The following is a 6056-nucleotide window of genomic DNA, read 5'->3' as shown; positions in this document are numbered from 1 at the left end:
TGTGCAGCATCGCCAACGGCGTTTTACCCATGCACGGTGCTTGCAGCAGTGTTCGTACACGTGTGGTCAGGTGAGGCACTCCAAGGATGCTGATGGTTTTTTTGTTTTGTTGGTGGTTAGTTCTGTTTCTACTGCTCTACCATCGTTTCATAGTGAACAATCCAGCCAATCCTTGCCTCTGCTCACATGGGTTGTTGACCAAAAAGAAACTAGGGAAGTAAGTAGTACACTAATGGCAAGAGTCACTTGGATGAATCCTCTGTAGCAGATCCTCTTCTCCTTCTCCTTCTCCTGCCCTATTTTCTCTAATTTTTTTGTGTTCCATTTTCTGCTGAGGAATCAATACGTGCACAGCGATGGTTCGTATTTCTACAAAGATAAAGAAACTCGGCAGATTCTAACTGTCATAAAGAGAGATGATGAGAACAGCTATGACAATGAGGTAGGCCTTGTTCATTTTGATGCTCACATTCTTTAAGGTCCCATAAAAACTCACTTTTCCCATGTTTCTGCACTATTCTGGTGATTTTGGGTCATTATCAACCCCAAAACAGCTGATGGTTATCTGGATGATTGACAGGATGTTTATCCAGTCAATCATTTGAAGTTTGTGTAGTCAGTAATCAACTACTAAAATATGTCTGGAAGAAATTATTGTGACGTTTAGTTTTTTTTCAGCTTATTGTTTGTTTTGAGCAGAAGAAAATTGTATTAATACCTTTTCGTGTATGAAAAACCATAATTCGGCAAAAAATGAATAAATATGTCCAAAAGAAAACACCAAATGCCATGTACACAAGAAATAACTAATAATTATAATTAACTTGTGGAAAAAGGGTAGAATAATGGACCTTTAATATTCAGTGTTATTCAGTACAGATTATTAATACATTTCCAAAGTGATTGATTCCCTTCTATTGACCTGCAGGTTATTATCCTGGAAGAGCTTATGTGGCGAAACTTTGACGAATTTAATATTGTCAAGTTTTACGGCTGCGCTCCTCATGCACCGCTGCTGACACTGGTATTCGAGACACTAGACTTTAACCTCGAAGACTTTGTCAAGATGGTCGTAGTGACCCTGATTCACATCAGAGACATCTTCCAACAGGTATGGCAAAGTGACAAAGATACGTCACATTTAAACCACGAAAAGTAGAACTAACGCTAGCATTTCTTCTTCAGATTGCCGTGACATTGTCTATGCTGAAGAAGGTCGGGGTGAGGTATGACGTATCACCCAAAAATATCTTTGTGGTAGATCCATTTGCCAAACCTGTCAGAGTCAAGCTGGCAGACTTCAGTTCGGCTCAGCTGTATTGGGAGAAAGAGAACAGTCCAGAGACGTAAGTCTGTCTTAGTTTCCGTCTGACCGGCTCTCAAAGCCAGATTGTTGCCTATCTGCTCCTTTTATACGAGTCTCACCCCCCCTTGTCTGTATCGTAGCGCCAGCTCCATCAGCTGCAGGTTTTCACTCTGATCTATTTGGCTATTTCTTAGCGATGCAAGCCAGTAAATTTTACTTTTACTGTTACTGTCGGAGCAAAAAAAAATCTCTATTAATTTTTCATTTCATATCATTTACATGTTTGATTTTTTTCTCTGCATCAAATTCTGATGTTTCCAACAATTTTCATATTCCATCAGTTTTTAATGTCTCATATTAGCTTAGACCCTTTCAGCTGCATTTCTTCACAGATGGGTTTTCTAGTTCTAATACATGGATTTAATCAACCTTGGTGTGGGGGGGGACGTCACCATGGATGATCTGGACTAAGCGATGGGGAGGCCTTGGTGCTTTTGATGTTTTCATGCGCTAATGGGGGGGCGGGGGGAGGTTTGTCGTGGAGATTTGTGCTCTGTTCAGGGAACCGAGTTGATCTTTAAAATTTTTCTTCCATATGTAGGTGTCCAGAAAGAAGAATGCTGTCTGTGGACAAAGTTGTGAAATTCTTACTTGACAATTGTCAAGAATATCGACTGTGGGTAAGTCATCCACTGTTTATCTCCTACAGACTCTCAATCTTGTGCCCCCCCATATATATTTTACATCAAAATAAGGTTAATAAGTTAACTTTTTAATGGCGTACTACAGTATAAACAGGAAGTTAAGCCACTTTTCAAGCCGTAACATCCTGTTTATACTGTAGTACAAAGACAAACAGTGAATCTCTTCTATGCTTCCATGCCTGTAAGGCAAAGCAAACTCTTCACACATGCAGCAGTGGCTGGTCACTCCTTCAGGGCCTCGCTGAAACATTCCTGCAATTATCTGTTTTTTAACTGTAGGAATCTCTTGAAATAAGTGGTAAACTTTATTGTGTAGAATAGATGTTGGTTTTGCCAATTTAACAGGCAGTTGAGAAAAGTAAAGTTAAATATCCAGGTTAACAGTCGTTAGGAATGCAATTCCTAATTCTGGCAAACCTTTACACCGGATGTCCAGAGTAAAAGGCTTTAATGTTAGCTTTGGGGGTGACAAATGGAGATAATGTCATATTTACTGGTTTTGTGCTTCTTCTTCACACATATAAAGTCCAATTATTATAAGATGTTTGCTGCAATAACAATTCTGACTGATGATCCTTGCTTCCTGAACTAGATGGATTCCAAAGGAAACGATCCCAAGGTTGACCAGTTGGTCGGGTTTCTGTTGACCTTAACAGATCCGACTAACAATTTGACGCTTTCTGAGGCCCTCACAATTTCAGAGCTTGATTATGAAGGCCCATGGTTTCGTGAGTACATTTACAAGTTCCCGCACCACGCAAATAACACCTTAAAATATGAGATGATGTACCAGCTGGGAAGCGGCTCCTTCGCAGAAGTACGGAAATGCATGGATGGTGATACTGGAGAGTCTGTGGCGGTGAAACGACCCCTGGATCATTCCAATTGTGACATGGAGGTAGGTGGACGCTTGTTGAGTTTACTGCTGTCATTTTGTTAGTTTAGTCAAACTACTGATTTTATAATTAGAAGTGTATAAACAGATCCCCTTTAGGTTAATGTCAGTCACTGACACAATAATAGTTTGCATTGTATGTGTGTGTATTGAGAACGCTAACGGTAATAGTACACGCATTAAGTCCGTGGTGCTGCAGAGGTAAACTATACCTCCTTTGAGAGTCTTATTCTTAGTCTGTCACTCCCAACATGGAAATCAAGCCAGCCAGTCCTGATTGTTATAGTTTACCGCCCTCCAGGCCCAGACTCTGATTTCATGTCAGAATTTTCAGAATTTTTAACAAGCTTAGTTCTGAAAGCAGAACAGATACTTGTTGTGGGAGATTTTAACATTCATGTAGATGTCAGTGACGACTGCCTTGCTACTGCCTTCCTCTCATTGCTGGACTCAATTGGCTTCTCCCAGATAGTGAACGAACCCACCCACAGCTTTAATCACACCTTGGACCTGGTTCTCACGTATGGTATTGATATTGATCAATTAATCGTATTTCCACTGAACCCTTTTTTATCAGACCACAAGTTCATCACTTTTACGTTTGTATTATTGGACTACGTTCCATCAAACAGAACAGCCTTGACTAGATGTCTGTCTGATGGTGCTATTGCTGAATTCAAAGAAGTGATCCCGTCAGCATTAAACTCTTTATCGAGCCTTAACATTACTGAGGAGTCGTGTGGTAACTTTAGCCCCTCCCACATAGATCATCTTGTAGGTGGTGCTGGGGACTTGATGCGCACGACGCTTGACTCCATCGCCCCCTTAAGAATTAAAAAACTAAAACCAAAAAGGAAAGCTCCGTCGTTCAATTCTGAAATTAGATTGTTAAAACAAACATCCCGAAGACTGGAGAGAAGGTGGCGCTCAACTAAATTGGAGGAGTCTTGTTTAATCTGGAAAAACAGCCTGAAAATGTACAGGAAGACGCTCCGCAAGGCAAGAGGTGCATATTACTCATCTCTAATAGAAGAGAACAAATCTAATCCAAGGTTTCTCTCTGACACCGTAGCTAGGCTAACACAAAGCTAGAGCAGCATATTACTCATCTCTAATAGAAGAGAACAAATCTAATCCAAGGTTTCTCTTTGATACCGTAGCTAGGCTAACACAAAGCTAGAGCAGCATATTACTCATCTCTAATAGAAGAGAACAAATCTAATCCAAGGTTTCTCTTTGATACCGTAGCTAGGCTAACACAAAGCTAGAGCAGCATATTACTCATCTCTAATAGAAGAGAACAAATCTAATCCAAGGTTTCTCTTTGACACCGTAGCTAGGCTAACACAAAGCTAGAGCAGCATATTACTCATCTCTAATAGAAGAGAACAAATCTAATCCAAGGTTTCTCTTTGACACCGTAGCTAGGCTAACACAAAGCTAGAGCAGCATATTACTCATCTCTAATAGAAGAGAACAAACCTAATCCGAGGTTTCTCTTTGATACCGTAGCTAGGCTAACACAAAGCTAGAGCAGCATATTACTCATCTCTAATAGAAGAGAACAAATCTAATCCAAGGTTTCTCTTTGACACCGTAGCTAGGCTAACACAAAGCTAGAGCAGCATATTACTCATCTCTAATAGAAGAGAACAAATCTAATCCAAGGTTTCTCTCTGACACCGTAGCTAGGCTAACACAAAGCTAGAGCAGCATATTACTCATCTCTAATAGAAGAGAACAAATCTAATCCAAGGTTTCTCTTTGACACCGTAGCTAGGCTAACACAAAGCTAGAGCAGCATATTACTCGTCTCTAATAGAAGAGAACAAATCTAATCCAAGGTTTGTCTCTGACACCGTAGCTAGGCTAACACAAAGCTAGAGCAGCATATTACTCGTCTCTAATAGAAGAGAACAAATCTAATCCAAGGTTTCTCTTTGACACCGTAGCTAGGCTAACACAAAGCTAGAGCAGCATATTACTCATCTAATAGAAGAGAACAAATCTAATCCAAGGTTTCTCTCTGACACCGTAGCTAGGCTAACACAAAGCTAGAGCAGCATATTACTCATCTCTAATAGAAGAGAACAAATCTAATCCGAGGTTTCTCTCTGACACCGTAGCTAGGCTAACACAAAGCTAGAGCAGCATATTACTCATCTCTAATAGAATATAATAAATCTAATCCAAGGTTTCTCTTTGACACCGTAGCTAGGCTAACACAAAGCTCCAGCTCTGTTGACCCTTCTGTTCCGACAGGTCTCAGTAGTGAAGATTTCATGAACTTCTTCAGTACCAAAATCGAATCGATCAGGGACGTCATTCATCAGCGTCTGCCTTCGTGTGGCATTGACCCCCCCCCCCCCCCCCTGGCAATGGAAGTAGAGATACGACTGTTACTCTTGATGGTTACTTGGATAGCTTCACCCCCATTAACTTGCAGCAAATGAGTGCAGCTATTGCCTCATCTAAACCGTGCTCTTGTCTCTTAGACCCGGTCCCAACTAAGCTGCTTAAAGAAGTCTTCCCCTCAATCAGTATTGCTTTGCTAAATATAATTAATCTATCTTTACTCACAGGCTATGTACCCAAGTCTTTTAAAACAGCAGTCATTAAACCACTTCTCAAAAAACCAACATTAGACGCTGATGTCTCGGCTAACTATCGGCCAATTTCAAACCTTCCATTCCTGTCAAAGCTTTTAGAGAAAGCAGTTTCCAGTCAGCTGTGTGAATTCTTACAAGACAATCAGTTATTTGAGGTTTCAGAGCTCATCATAGCACAGAGACAGCATTAGTTAAAGTCACCAATGACCTTTTAATAGCGTCTGATAATGGACTTGTCTCCGTGCTTATTTTATTAGATCTCAGTGCAGCCTTTGACACAATAGATCATCAGATTCTGTTACAGAGGCTGGAACAATCAGTTGGTGTTGGAGGATCTGCATTGAACTGGTTTAGATCATATTTATCTGATATATTTCAGTTTGTACGTGTTCATGATACATGTTCTTGGTACACAGAAGTTAAATATGGAGTTCCACAGGGTTCAGTGCTTGGACCTATTCTATTCACGCTGTATATGCTACCCTTAGGTAACATTATTAAGAAACATAGCATAAATTTCCACTGCTATGCAGACGACACAC

This window comes from Brachionichthys hirsutus, unplaced genomic scaffold, assembly GCF_040956055.1.
Source record: "Brachionichthys hirsutus isolate HB-005 unplaced genomic scaffold, CSIRO-AGI_Bhir_v1 contig_389, whole genome shotgun sequence".
Taxonomy (NCBI): Eukaryota; Metazoa; Chordata; class Actinopteri; order Lophiiformes; family Brachionichthyidae; genus Brachionichthys; species Brachionichthys hirsutus.
This window is presented reverse-complemented; position numbering follows the sequence as displayed.